Source organism: Bufo gargarizans, chromosome 4, assembly GCF_014858855.1.
Source record: "Bufo gargarizans isolate SCDJY-AF-19 chromosome 4, ASM1485885v1, whole genome shotgun sequence".
Classification (NCBI taxonomy): Eukaryota; Metazoa; Chordata; class Amphibia; order Anura; family Bufonidae; genus Bufo; species Bufo gargarizans.
In genome coordinates, this window is record NC_058083.1 from 92,140,807 (window position 1) to 92,156,838 (window position 16,032).

Below are 16,032 nucleotides of genomic sequence, written 5' to 3' on the forward strand. Positions count from 1 at the left end.
GATGGTGTTGCAGAAAGCTGGAACTTATAAATAAACATCCGACTGGCTTGATCCCAAACTAAGGAGCATATGGGTGAGCCCTATAACACCCCTAGAGCTCTCCCTGACTGCTATGTCCATGCAAAGGTCTTAATGGTAGACAGTTGCATGTCCTCGTACCTAATACTATGTGACACCTGAAAACCCTACAATAGTGAGGGGACACGACCACCGGCTCCCTGCACTTAATACGGACAGAGTCAGGGTCACCTACAATCAAGCCAGCAAGAAAACACAAATAAAGGAAACAGACTTATCTGAGGTATCAGGAGAAGCAGCATCCAGCAGTGAACACAATCCAGGAAGAAGTATAAACCGCAAAGTGAGGCAGTATGGGAGGGAATATAAAGGGAGACAATCAGTGCAAATAGGTAACAGTTGGGAGAAGGAAAGGAGATAGAAAGTGAAACCAAAACAAAGAACATCACACAACAGGTAGAGAAGAACATCTGCCAGTTCTTCTCACAGAGCTGGCGGTGACACACAGGTCCTTTAGCCGGCAGCTCATGATTAAAGAAGTAAGAAGAGATCTGCAACTACGCGATCAAGAGGAGGAGGTGAATTTTTTATTTATTTTTTACCCTCAATTGACCTTCTACTAAGCATTCTGTATTTAAGAATGCTATTATTTTCACTTATAACCATGTTATAAGGGGAATTAATACAGTGAATAGTCTGTTATCTTAGCAATCATGCGTGAAAATCGCACAGCATCCGCACTTGCTTACGGATGCTTGCGATTTTTCACGCAGTCCCTATTATGACTTCGTGATAAACTGCACAATTTAGAGCATACTGCGATTTTCACGCAACGCACAACTAATGGGTGAAAATCACTGCTCATGTGCACAGCCCCATAGAAGTAAATGGTTCCGGATTCAGTGCAGGTGCAATGCATTCACCTCACGCATTGCACCCGCGTGGAAATCTCGGCCGTGTGAAGCCAGCTTAATTCGATGCGGTGTAACAAGCCCTGCATATCTGTCTCAGTTGGAAAGGAACAGAGCAGGTTTTCAGCCTCTAATGTAAACTACATTTCCATTCACTTACAGCAGGCATGCTCAACCTGCGGCCCTCCAGCTGTTGTAAAACTACAACTCCCACAGTGCCCTGCTGTAGGCTGATAGCTGTAGGCTGTTCGGGCATGCTGGGAGTTGTAGTTTTGCAACAGCTGGAGGGCCGCAGGTTGAGCATGCCTGACTTACAGCAAGAACAGATGGTGAACAAGGTCACATAACTTTTCATTAGACCACGAATATTTTTTATTTCTTTTAATACAGAAAAAAACTTTAATTTGATTGTTGACTACAGACCCACACAACTGAACACAACGGCCGTTCTCACTCATAGTGAGCAGAATTTAAAATAACTGATGTAATTTATGGTTACCAAAATTAGCTCTGGTTTTTAAGGACAACCTACAAAAATAGCATGTCGTTTCATGCAGCGCTTTTATTCCAGAAGATAAAAATAGAATTAAAATTGCACTGAATTTGTCAAATGTGGTAGAAATGACACCCCTGTGTGCAGAGCTTTGTTCATTGATCGGAGCTGAGACATGAGCAGCCAGACAAGTTCTGATGTCATAAGTCTAGAACGTCTCTTATGTTGACTTTATGAACGTCTCTTATATTGACTTTATAACAATCTCAAAGGGTCAAAGGCACATATAGACAAAACACTTTCTTCACTGCGCCGAAGGTCATTGCAGAAGGCTCCAAGATGGATCAATAAATAATATTCTTGCCTCAAATGGCTGTCAGATGGTGTGATCTGTCATTTTTTAAACTATTTCTCAGACTCCCTTCCCTCAATCACATCCAGTCTTCCTAAGATGCTGCCTCGCTGTCTCAGAGTCATGAACGCAGTGCAAATCCACACTACCGTCATCATAAAAAGCATACATCAAAAACAATGTATGTTCCAGTAAAGATGACACCAAAATCTCCTGTCTGGCTGATGAGAGAATATATTTCTGACCGCAGAGAATTTCATATGGAGTGCATTTCGGAATTGGTTGTCCTTTGATTGTCCATTGTGATTGTGCAGAAGGGTCAGTGGATGAGAAAGCTAAAGTGGCTAGTAAAATTGTCCATTAATGCCCTGGATGCTCTTACTTCGGCAATGCCTAGCACTATGACAGAAGGCTGGAATTACTGCACATCATAGAAAAAAAAAAAGAAAGCATAACTCCAGATTCATACGAGAAATGGAAAGTGGCAATGATGGAGTTCATTTTGAAGCCATTTGCCCATTAGGAGTCTGAGGAGAGCTGCATGATGTTAAATCACATGAAGTGTTCACCCTGGCAAACCCCTATACATCATCCACCGCACAGGACTCGCCATGCTTGTCTCTGGCTGCCACCAGCAGCAATTTATTGAATCCTTCAAAGATAATAAAGCAAATTGATGTGCTGCTAATTAGCAAGGCTGCTTCTGCTATTCTATATAGAAAGGAGCAATGAGAAGGCCATGAAAAATAGCAGTATTCAAAGTCGATGAAAGGGCATTGGCCTCGAGCCTTATGCAGTACTCGTACAAAAAAAAAAATATAAAACAACACAAATTCTTGTAAGTTTAGATTTACTTGTTGTTTTAACCAAAAAATAGCACACTTTATTAAATAAATGTCCTATTTAAAGGGAATCTGTCACTTGGTTTTCCTCCCCTTAAAGGAGCTTTTCAGTTAAACAAAAACTAAATAAATAACACCAGCATTGAACCTTATTACATTATAAAAATCAGATTATGAATTTTTGAGTGTATTTTAATAAAAACACACATTTTTTTTTTTAAAACATACTGCACCATTGGATGTGTTATGCTTTTTCATATTGGGAAGCTTCTCAAAATTGTTCCCTATTTGCGTGCAGATAGTGTTTAAACACACATCGTTCTATGGGAAAAAACAGTGGCCTGTTGGAGCAAGCATCCAAAAATTATGCATAAACAGGGACATAGGGGGTCATTTGTTAACCTGAAATACTCCTACAGTATATTAGGTGTATTTCAGGTGCAGATTGCGCTGCAATGGTTAGTTGCAATGCAGTCTGCCACTTATCCCAGCTCACGCCAGGTCTAAAACAGTGGGTCTGTTTTAGGCGTAGAAAATGGTCTAAATTTAAGCGAGCTAGAAAGCCGACACCTCTATATAACTTTGGCAATCCACCACCAGAGCAGGGGCTTTATTAAGTATAAATAAACTACCCCCATAATGCCTGTCTGCATTTAGACATGCACAAATGTTAATTGTCAGAAGAAATTGTCGGTAAAAATCTACTTTTGTGAATGACTCGTTCTTCACGAAAGTCACAAAAGTCTTCACAAAAGTCTAAAAGTCTAAAAATTTCCAGCACTTCACAAAAGTCCTCACAAAAGTCTAAAAATTTGGCCTTAACAGGGGCAAAATACCTGCATGCGCAAGTGTTAAATGTTAGAAGAAAAGGTGGCTTATTATGCACAAGCACCAAAAAAGAATAATGCGTTAACAGGAACAAAATGCCCTGCCCTAACACGCAAATGTAATTGTCAGAAGAAGGAGTGGCTTATTCAAAATAAGTCTGGAAGAATTCTCACTTTTAGGCCTCCTTCACACTGGCGTGTGCGCCCCTTTTCCGTATTGCGGACCGCATTTGCAGATCCGCAATACACGGGTGGCGTTTCGTGGGCATTCCGCATCACGGATGCAGACCCATTCAATTGAATGGGTCTGCAAATCCGGAAATGTGGAATGGTGCGGAACAGAAGCACGGAATGGAACCCTACGAAAGCACTATGGAGTGTTCCGTGGGGTTTCGTCCTGTACTTCCGTTCCGCAAAAAGATAGAACATGTCCTATCTTTTTGCGGAATGGCTGGATCAACGGACTGTGCTTGTGTATTACGCCCGCATTTTGAAAGAGGCCTTAAATGGGAGCAGCAGCTGTTCAGTGTGGATGTGGAAAGCGGAAGATAATCGTGGCATATGGTGGCAATATTAGTTGCAGCAGTAGCAGTATAGCATAGAACAGATAAGTCAGTAGATGTGTGTGGTAATAGTAGTGGCAGAAGTGGCAGTAGGGCATTAGCCACAGGAATTAGCAGCTGCAGCGGTGGCAGCAGCAGCAGCCATACAGTGCAAAACATGATGGCAGACAGCACAGCGGCATGATATCAACAGCAGCAAACATACGGTATGGAACATGATGGTAGGCAGGTAGACAACACAGTAGCATGATTACAGAAGCAGCCATGTGGATCAAAACTTAATGGTAGGAAGGCTGACAGCACAGTGGCATGATGGCAGCAGCAGCCATATGGTACAGAACATGATGGTAGGTAGTCAGGTAGTGGCAAGATGGGGCACCTTAGACACTGGCAAAGAACAATTTGGTCCATGTGGGTACCACAACAGCCCCTGCCATGCTGAAAAGCCTCACTGATATCACACTGGAGGCTGGGCAACAGAGAACAGCAAGATGATACTGGGATATTTTGGGATACTGTTCCAGTCTACCTGCCCAGAAGCTAATGGAAAGAGAAGTACCACTGCACACTCAAGGTTTTCATGCAAGTAAAGAATCTTTTATTATGACATATCATCCATATAATGTATAGACTAATAAAGAAGGAAATGCCTGTTATTAAATGTGACTATAAGGCCCTTTTCACACAAGTGAGTATTCCAAGCGGGTGCAATGCGTGATGCGAACGCAATGCGCCTGCACGGAATCCGGCCCCACTAATTTCAATGGGGCTGTGTACATGTGCGTTGGTTTCCACGCATCACTTGTGCATTGAGCGTTGAGTGAAAATCGCAGCATCTTCTAAATATTCTGTGATGTGGCCCCATAGAAGTGAATGGAGCTGCGTAAAAATGACATTGCATCCGCAAGCAAGTGCACATGTGATGCGTTTTTCACAGATGGTTGCTAAGAGATGTTGTTTGTATACATTTGCATTGCACCTGCACAATAAAAACTGAGCAACTGCGATCGCAGGCAAAACTGAATGATTTTGTGATATTGCGCATTTTTAACTAAATGCATTCGCAACACATACAAACCTAATCTGCAAGGGGGCTAAATCTTGACATTTCGGTCATGCCTCCAGCCTCCCCCGCAGCGCCTACACTCTGTGCCACTGGGGTCCTCCTCAAACTACTATCATCTCTCTTCTGTGTAACTTTTGAGACCTATCTAATATATAAAGTTGAGTTTATGTGTGTATGTGTGTTTGTATGCGTGTATGTCCGCTAAAGGAATCTGCCCGTCACATTTACAATCACGAAATTTGGCACACAGGTACATTAGGTGTCCGGGAAGGTTTTGGACTCAGCTCTCAAGGACGTACCATTCCAGAGATACTCCCCAAAAATGCAAATATGGCACATCACATGACCTACATTAGCCAATAGAAGCTCGCAGGTTCTTAGTCTCCACATACACACAGTTTTACACCAGGTTTCCATAACAACCCAGCCATTTTTCTTCACAGCTGTAGGTCACTTCAAAAGGGACAAGGCGCTGTGGATGACACTGTTAATGGAGCGGACTGCTCTGGAGGTCACAGTTAAGGGGGTAGGTAGGGTGGCCTTTAAGGCTACGCCCCTGACCTGGTTAGGCCACACACCCTGCCACTCCGCAGCCGAAGGCGATTGAAAAAAATGACGGTAAAAATCAACTTCTGTCAGCTGCAGGGGTGGGAGGGAGGATGACTTTCTCTTTGCAGCTCACGCTCACATGGCACAGTGCTGCTGTCTTAGAGTGAGCTGTTCAAAAGGACATCCCTATATCCGTCCAGGCCCTGTGCCGGATGGAGAACAGGGAGTCTAAAAGCCGGACTGTCCAACCTAAAACCTGACCTCTGGCTAGTCTAGGGGCAAGCTGCTGTGAAGGTCACAGTTAAGGGGGCGATCCACTATGGAGGTCATTGTTAAGGGCAGATTGCTGTAGAGTCCACTGTTAATGGTACCGGGTGTTGTGGAAATCATTGTTAAGGAGATGGGGTACTATGGAGGTCCTTAATAAAGGGGCGACCGCTGTTGAGGTCACTGTTAAGGGGGTTGGATGCTGTGGCGGTCTCTGTTAAAGGGGCGGGCACTGTGAAGGTCTCTGTTAAAGGGGCAGGGAATGGTGGGGGTCACAGTTAAGGGGACACTCTGCTATGGAGGTCACTGTTAAGAGGGTGTGGTATTGTGGAAGTTACATTTTAAGGGAAATAAGCTCTGTGGAGATCACTGTTAAAAGGGCGGGTTGTTGTGGAAATCAATGTTAACGAGACGGGGTACTGTGGAGGTCACTAATAAATGAGTTGGCCGTGGGGAGGTCACTGTTAAAGGGGAGGGTGCTGCGGATGTTACTGTTAAGGGGGCAGGCTGCTGTGGAGGTGACTGTTAAGGGAGGGTGGGACTGTGGAGGCTACCATTAAAAGGGCAGCTGGGTACTGTGATATTACTGTTAACGGAGCCGGGTTCTGTGAGGTCACTGTTAAGGGAGCGGGGTACTGTGGCAGTCACTGTTAAAGGGGAAGTCACAAGGGAGGTCTTTGTTAAGGGGGAGGGGAATGATGGAGGTCAGTTAAGGGGACTGTAACCTATGATCAGTGTTAAGGGGCAGGTGCTGTAGAGGTCACTATTAAGGGGGTGGTGCCCTGTAGAGGTCACTGCACAAGGGGGTGGGGTGCTGTGGAACTCCTGTTAAATGGGCAGGCTGCTATAAAGCTCAAAGTTAAGGGGGTGGGCTGCTGTATAGGTCCCATTTTATGGAGATGGAGCACTGTGGGGGGGGGGCAGTGTTAAGGGGTATAGGGCTGTGGAGGTCACTGTGAAGGGGGCAGAGTGCTGTAGATGTCACTGTTATAGTGTTATAGTGGATACTGTTGATATATTATAACGACACACACAAACATGAAATGAATGAGATTAAATATACCCGTGTGAAGCCGGGTCCTTCAGCTAGTACACGATATGGAGGCTATGTCATAATAAAAATATTTTTTACTTGCATGGAAACCTTGAGTGTGCAGTGGTGCGTCTCTTACTATTTGTTTGGATCACATACAGTACAGACCAAAAGTTTGGACACACCTTCTCATTCAAAGAGTTTTCTTTATTTTCATGACTATGAAAATTGTAGATTCACACTGAAGGCATCAAAACTAAGAATTAACACATGTGGAATTATATACATAACAAAAAAGTGTGAAACAACTGAAAATATGTCATATTCTAGGTTCTTCAAAGTAGCCACCTTTTGCTTTGATTACTGCTTTGCACATTCTTGGCATTCTCTTGATGAGCTTCAAGAGGTAGTCACCTGAAATTGTTTTCACTTCACAGGTGTGCCCTGTCAGGTTTAATAAGTGGGATTTCTTGCCTTATAAATGGGGTTGGGACCATCAGTTGCGTTGTGGAGAAGTCAGGTGGATACACAGCTGATAGTCCTACTGAATAGACTGTTAGAATTTGTATTATGGCAAGAAAAAAGCAGCTAAGTAAAGAAAAACGAGTGGCCATTATTACTTTAAGAAATGAAGGTCAGTCAGTGCAAAAAATTGGGAAAACTTTGAAAGTGTCCCCAAGTGCAGTCACAAAAACCATCAAGCGCTACAAAGAAACTGGCTCACATGCGGACCGCCCCAGGAAAGGAAGACCAAGAGTCACCGCTGCTGCGGAGGATAAGTTCATCCGAGTCACCAGCCTCAGAAATCACAGGTTAACAGCAGCTCAGATTAGAGACCAGGACAATGCCACACAGAGTTCTAGCAGCAGACACATCTCTAGAACAACTGTTCAGAGGAGACTGTGCAAATCAGGCCTTCATTGTAGAATATCTGCTAGGAAACCACTGCTAAGTACAGGCAACAAGCCGAAGACACTAGTTTGGGCTAAAGAACACAAGGAATGGACATTAGACCAGGGGAAATCTGTGCTTTGGTCTGATGAGTCCAAATTTGAGATCTTTGGTTCCAACCACGTGTCTTTGTGCGACGCAGAAAAGGTGAACGGATGGACTCTACATGCCTGGTTCCCACCGTGAAGCATGGAGGAGGAGGTGTGATGGTGTGGGGGTGCTTTGCTGGTGACACTGTTAGGGATTTATTCAAAATTAAAGGCATACTGAACCAGCATGGCTACCACAGCATCTTGCAGCGGCATGCTATTCCATCATTTATTTTTCAACAGGACAATGACCCCAAACACACCTCCAGGCTGTGTAAGGGCTATTTGACCATGAAGGAGAGTGATGGGGTGCTGCGCCAGATGGCCTGGCCTCCACATTCACCGGACCTGAACCCAATCGAGATGGTTTGGGGTGAGCTGGACCGCAGAGTGAAGGCAAAGGGGCCAACAAGTGCTAAGCATCTCTGGGAACTCCTTCAAGACTGTTGGAAGACCATTTCAGGTGACTACCTCTTGAAACTCATCAAGAGAATGCCAAGAATGTGCAAAGCAGTAATCAAAGCAAAAGGTGGCTACTTTGAAGAACCTAGAATATGACATATTTTCAGTTGTTTCACACTTTTTTGTTATGTATATAATTCCACATGTGTTAATTCATAGTTTTGATGGCTTCAGTGTGAATCTACAATTTTCATAGTTATGAAAATAAAGAAAACTCTTTGAATGAGAAGGTGTGTCCAAACCTTTGGTCTGTACTTTACACTCCACTGAAGCACCTCACCCTTTGGACAACAAGGTCAGCCCAATCTAATTTCTCTTTTAGAAGCCAATTGAGTCAGAGAACACGGTATGCACCTGGAAAGGCAAGAGTCCAGGTTGAACTGAACCTGGACATTGAGTGGGTAGGTCTCCATTTGCTGATTTGCCTCAGCCTGGTGCTGCACATTGAAAAATGTGTCCATCATGTTGATGATACTGAAATGGATGCTGCTTCTACTGCTTGTGGTAGCCGAGACAGCAGGAGGTGGGTAACTCTGCAGGGAGCAGAGAGAGGCGTCAGACACGCAGGTGCCAGGCGTCTGTTTGCGAAAGCTGCAGCAAGCTGCAGACACAGTGTTCGTTGGTGATAAAAGTAATTCGGCCTCCATTTCAGCAGTAGGAAAACATGCCCATTTTGCTTTGATAGCCGCCAAAGATCTAAAAGCATGGCTTTCCAGTTATCATCAGACTGCTTGATGTAAGTGATTCACCTATCATTATGTAAGAAAGCAAGCATACAGCTTGCTATTCTGGGCAGCGTGCCTGAGGAGCCAGTTTTTTTCTGACTTCGCTCCCTGCTGAGATCATTGGGTGTCGTTGCAGTTTCATCGTCATCATCCTCCTGCTCCTCCACCACACCACTCTTCCTTCTTTTAGTGGCAGAATCTCATTCTCTTGCACTTCCATGGGTCGTTCTCCTTGTGGTCCCCAACAGTTACAGGGAGGACAGACAGCAAGATGCGTAAGCTGTTCTTCTTCCACTCGTCTCTTGTTGCTTCAGTGTGAGCATCTGTGTTAAGATAAATATGATGGAAGTGATATTGTTTATGCCTTAGTCATCCCTACTGCCAAATTTTGTAACCTCTTTTGGGTTCATGACTTCCTGGGATGGAAGATTTTCAGGCTCTCCAACCACTTAAACCCGTATACCCAAGAAAGACACAAAACACATAACTTGGTGTAAAAGGCCGTAGCTTAAATTTATTAACCACAATAAATTACTAAGTATTGTACATATACCTAATAACATAAAAACGAGTCCAATAATTGATCAAGACATTCTTACCACAACAATCCTACATTAATCCATCATCAAACCAATATGTAACTTTATGAACATGAAGGGATCCTAGAAGGCAATCCAAGTAACCAGATTCGCCCCTCGCGAACCTCCTCACATGATCCAGGTTTAATCCAACCTTACCCTCGGCCGCACATCTCTGACTCAAGGGCACCAACTCTTGGAATTAAACCCCTGCCAGGCTATTAGCCCAAATAGGATCCCCCAGCTTGCCATTAACCACAACGTCCTAGATGCACGCCTGCAAGAGATATAGCCATGCACCTATTCCAAGTTTTGCCTCCCAGGATCTGCCTTTAACCTGCCACCAGATGAACGTAGGAGTCCCTTCACCTATGTTTGTCCCTCCACACCTTAAAGGCCAATTCCAAGCTTTCCTGTAAGCCCAGGGTCCACATGTCAATCCCAATCTTGTTAAAATGAACACCGTCAAGCCTTAAAAAAAATTGTGGACACCCCCTCCAACTGCTTATGACGCACTACAAAACCACCTTGTCTCCTCACAAAACGGCCTACTTCCCTGTTAACCTTTGCCCACGCCCTGTTAAGCTTGTCAACCGACCTTGCAAATCTCCAAGCCCGCAGAGCAACAATGTCCGATAATCCTGGAAAATCTGCCAACAACCTCAACAAATCCAATTTGATGTCCCTAACGGACAAGTCGTTCCCTCCCGAGTGTAAAACTACTATATCCAGGGGGAGAGCCAATGATGCTTAATAACAAAATTCAATGAGCATCCGTCCCCACAGCACACCCTGTAGACCTATCCAGCGAATCTGTAACTCTCCGACATCAAAGCCCAACTGCCGACCGTTTCTACGTATGTCCGCTCTGTGGGCCTCCCAATACACATAAGAGTGTCCAAAAATCCAGGCTAAACACGGATCAGGCCCTGAAATAAATATAAAAGAAAAACCCATCAGCAATACACCACAATAACTATTACTTAGAACCCAACCGAACACAACTACCATCCACACTCCCTCAGCTCACATGTGACAGCAAATGAGGATGGATGTAAGAGCGGAAGCTTGCGACTCCCATCTACCTATACGCCTAATTACAGCCTCACACAGACCCCACCTCGATGCTTCAGTGGCCACACCTATCCAGAATGATTGGGACGCAAACTCATTCGCCACCATACCTTCCGCCGTTAAGCATTTTCGGAATATTGCCACGAACTGAAAACAAGACAATGCCGCCCCGTTCTGATGAACTAATATCAGCCCATCAATATCTATCCTTACTGCCAAGAAATCCCCAATGCATCTAACCAGGCAAACAATTGACTCCCCCAATGATCACAACACAAAATGAGCGCATTCCTTCACTGAATGCTAAACCCACAAAATAAATCAATAGGATTTGGAAATCATATGCCGCCTTGCAACAACCGCTCCCATAAGGAACACACCGAGGCATAAGCCGACCACGTATCGATACTCACTGGTTGCCTAATCAGTGCTATGTAGACCCCAAGGCCACGCTCCAGAGCCACTGAGGACAAGGACATCCCCGCTCTGCCACCAGTCGACGAAAATGATCCCACTGAAAACGAGAGAGAGCATCAGCTACCAAATTATTCACCCCCGGTACATGAACAGCCACAAAGTACGCATTTAACAACAAAGCCCGCAAAACCAAATGCCACAGCAAGTGGATCACCAGCGGTGAACTTGCAGATTGCGAATTGATAGTTGCGAATTGATAGCCTGAACTACGCCCATATTGTCACAGCAAAATCACACTCACTTATTCTGCAGAAAATCCCCCCATAACGCAATTGCCAAAATAATAGGAAACAGTTCCAGTAATGCCATGTTGGAAATTAAACCCGCCTGCTGCCATTCTTCAGGCCTGAATCCCACGTGTGGGGAGGCACTCCATACCCCTTGAAAATAAGCACCGAACCCGAAAGCACCAGACGCGTCAGTGAAGAGTTCTAGGTCGACATTTGAGACCTGCCCGCCCATCCAAACTGACCTACCACTGTACTGTGCCAAAAATTGCTCCCACGCCTCTAAATCTGCCCTCACCCCCGCATACCATCTCACGTAATGAGACTGGGCAACCACCCCCGCCGTTGCCATAGCAAACACCGACAAAAAACCCTACCCATAGGCAAAATCCGGCAAGCAAAGTTCAGCTTACCCAAAACGAACTGGATCTTATGCAACTGAAGCACTGACTGACAACCGGACTCCTGCTTCACCACCCATTCAAGAAACAAACTAAAAGTTTCAAACAACGAACAATAAATTTCGCAACCCATAGGCAAACAACAATCAGCATAAACTGTCCTTCCCATTTGAAGACCAACAGATAAAAAGTCTCCGGATGTATAGGCAGCAAATGAAACTTATTCGGCTCCTTCTTGGGTACCAACCCCAACGGCGATATGCGCAATCATGGCAATGAATTTTCATAAAACGGTCGAGCTACTCTGCCTGCCCTAATCTCCTGCCCAATCTTTTATTGCACGACATCCAGCCTAGCCAGTGCAGAACCTAAATTACGAACACTACTCCCAGCCCCCACTGACGTGCACGGGATCCTGAAGCCCTCAACTAATCCTATCCAAAGCAACTCCGCCGCCGCCCTCCTAGGATACCTATTTAGGAACGGAAGTATCTCTTCCACTCTCACCGGCATCAGACCTCTTCTGAGCAGCATTCTGTCTTTTCTCTTTACCCCGCTTGTAACACTAGCTAAAACTATGGGAACCCTCACATCTGGAACATTTGTGTTTAAAATGATATTCAGACATGAACTGACAATGCCCCTCATTGAACTGCCAACAGCACCTTTTTCTACCGCCAGAAGGCAACTCTGCTGCAGAAGTAACCCCTTACATCCCTCGAAAGGGCTGCTCCCCGCCCTTAGGGGCAGGCATAAGACGCATCCACAGACTGATATCCTTGTGATCCCAACTTATACTAGGCCGTATGGCCCTGCGCTGGCGGAATTGCTCATCATATCTACGCTACGCCACTCCGCCATACACTCTACATGCATCACCAATTGAGTTCATGTTCCCAAAAAGCATGGAGCAATGTTCCGGCGCTTTTTCGCCAACTAAACTCGCCAATATAACAAAAGGCTGCAGCCTATTCGCAATTGTGCACAGTATTAAACAATACCAACGCCTCTCTTCCTCCTCCTTCTTGCTCTCTTCCAGCTTTACGCTATCAAGATTAAACTTCTCTAACGGTAACAGTGAGAAAATCTCAACATATTCCTCCTTGTGTATCTTCTCTCTAACCTCTGGTTTCAAATGAGCTCCCAACAGCCCTTCAAAGCACATATAAACTTTCCCTTTCGCTGCATCCGCTAACCTCACCCCTCTCAGCATCTGGTCCATCGGTAGGTGGCCGCATGTCAGTGGCTCTTCCTGTAAAAAAACTTCTCCCCTTGTTGTCCTGTCCACTGCAGTACTCATCTGAACGCTCCCTTCCCCCACCACTGCCATCTTGGGGGGAGTAGAGATGTCGCAAAATTTTCCGTTCGTGAACGGCGAGCGTGAATTTCCGCAAATGTTCGCGAACGTGCGAACCGGATGAACCGCAATAGACTTCAATAGGAAGGCGAATTTGAAAACCCACAGGGACTCTTTGTGGCCACAATAGTTACAGAAAAGTAGTTTCAAGGGGACTAACACCTGGACTGTGGCATGCCGGAGGGGGATCCATGGCAAAACTCCCATGGAAAATTACGTAGTTGACGCAGAGTGGGGTAAGTTGAAATCGCAATGCGATTTATAGAACTTGAATTAATCGCATTACGATTTCAACTTAGCACTGCTATATTCCATATTCGTTAACTTTGTTAATACAACTTTAAGTTTCATTTGTACGCAAATTCAACTTAGAGCTGCTGGGTTCCTAATGGTTGTATTGCTAGTATATAACGAAGATTGAGAATATAGTGCTATATTCATTGTATATTCGTCAATTCTAGCAATACAACCATTAGGAACTTAGCTCTAAGTTGAATTTGCAATGCGATTAATATAACCTGCATTATTCGCATTGCGATTACAACTTAGATCTGAGTTTCATTGCTAGAATTGACAACGAATTTAGCACTATATTCTCAATCTTCGTTATATTCTATCAATATAATCATTAGGAACCCAGCTCTAAGTTGTAATCGCAATGCGATTAATATAACCTGTATTAATCGCATTGCGATTACAACTTTGTGACACTGCAGCTTCAGAATTAATCTAAGATAGATGCTGTCCTTGCTTTTGATAGGCGGTGGGAGGGTCTGGGAGGGAGGGTATGCTGATTGGCTGGAATGTGTCTGCTGACTGTGAGGAACAGGGTCAAAGTTTGCTCAATGATGACGTATAGGAGGCGGACCGAACATCGCATATGTTCTCCCGCCGCGGCCAACGCAAACATGCGATATTCGCCAGGAACTGTTCGCCGGCGAATAGTTTGGGACATCTCTAGGGGGAAGGAGCTGCAGAAGCCTCTCTCTGCGCTGGAGTACCTCCAGCTCCCACTAGGGGGCCTTGGTGCTGTAACTAGCTCTAGCCTGGCTTGTCTTGCCTCCCACCCGTCTTCTCTTTCAGCTCCTGACTGCATCGACTTGGAGCCCGCCTGCCGGCTCTGCGCTGTGGCGCCGGCCACCAGTAAGTTCCTGTTCTGTTCCCCACCACTGGAAACCTGCAGGGAGCCCTCTGATCTCTCACTTATAGGCGCACGTGATGATGGAGAGCAGGGGTGGGGTCTAACCTGTCCCTCTCCTGCTGTGCCTGGCCGCCGTGCAGGATTCCTCCCATTGCGTCTGTGGACAGCACTAGTACTACTGCCTGCAGCCTCGCTGGAGGGTCCCTGAAGAGGCTCTTTAGACGGGGCGTATTATGGGGCTCAAACGCTCTGGGGGCCTGGATCTCCTCGCCCGCTCCCAGACACTCGGGGCCGCCTCCGTCCGACTACCTCCTTGCAGCGTGGCCTACAAGGTCTCCTGCACCCACTGCTCGCCATTGCTGGCCCTAACCTGTGCAATCAACTGCTCTATGGAGGACATGGTGATGTTGAAACTTCTCTTCACGGATCCAACTGACCTGAAACTCCCCCCTTTAAGACCTTATATCCCTGGCGCAAATCTGCCGCTCCACCCCCCCCCCCCCTCCCCACAACTCCACCCTTGCAACCCAACTGTCCTTATCTTAACCCTATGTGCCACAATATTCTACCATAGTCAAGCCTAATTTCGCTATGACTGCTCCCCGCTCCATTGCTTTTCATACTCAACAGTTGACTCTGATGGGCTGCCACTGCCTAAAACATGTGCTTGCTGCTGAGGTGATGTGCTGTTTGGCAAAATCATTCACGACTTTATGTTGCTTGTACAGACGCTTACATGTGCAAAGTGGAAGTCCTATGAGTTGGAACGTCGCAGCTCATGTGACGTAACCTCAGACCATTTTGTTGCTGCAAGTCCAGGAGGGTATTTCTTGCCAATAAAAGAATGGCTGAAATTCAAAGACAGTCTCCTGAACATTACCAGCACCTTCCGCAGGCCAATTTACCGTACTTTTTTAAAAAGCATTGCACAACTAGGTTTATATTATGATATGTGTTATGCAGGAAGCCTGTGTTCTTTACCCTAAATGCAGCATGGCTACAATTTTCTGACTACTGTCTGTGGCCACCTTGCCCGGTGGAGTTGGTGGGGAGACAGGCAGTGGGATATCTGTTGCTTGATGCACTGTAGCAAGTGTTCTGCTGTGTGGCTGCTCTCATCAAGGCCAATCAGCTCTAACACAACATGGCAACGCTTTGACTTTACCCATCTGCCCCTAAACACGTTGACCAAGTGGGCCGCGTAAGACATATACCGTCCCTGCCGATAACGTCTTCTTCAGGTATCCACCGTGGCGCTCACCTTGCTACACAGTGAGAAATGCAAAGAGATGCCCACATTCTCTGCCATGTGACAATATATGGCAGGGATGACTTTTTTGGGAGAAATAAATGCCGGCTAGGTACAGTATCTTACAGCAAGACTGAGAGCACGCCAGCAACTTGTTTAGGGTACTTTCACACTAGCGTTTTTCTTTTCCGGCGCTGAGATCCGTCCTAGGGGCTCAAATCCGGAAAAGAACTGATCAGTTTTATCCTAATGCATTCTGAATGGAGAGTCAGTCCTTCAGGATGCATCAGGATGTCTTCAGTTCAGTCTTTTTGACTAATCAGGCTTTTCAGAAAAACGTAGCATGCAGTATTTTTACCTCCGGCCAAAAAGCCTGAACA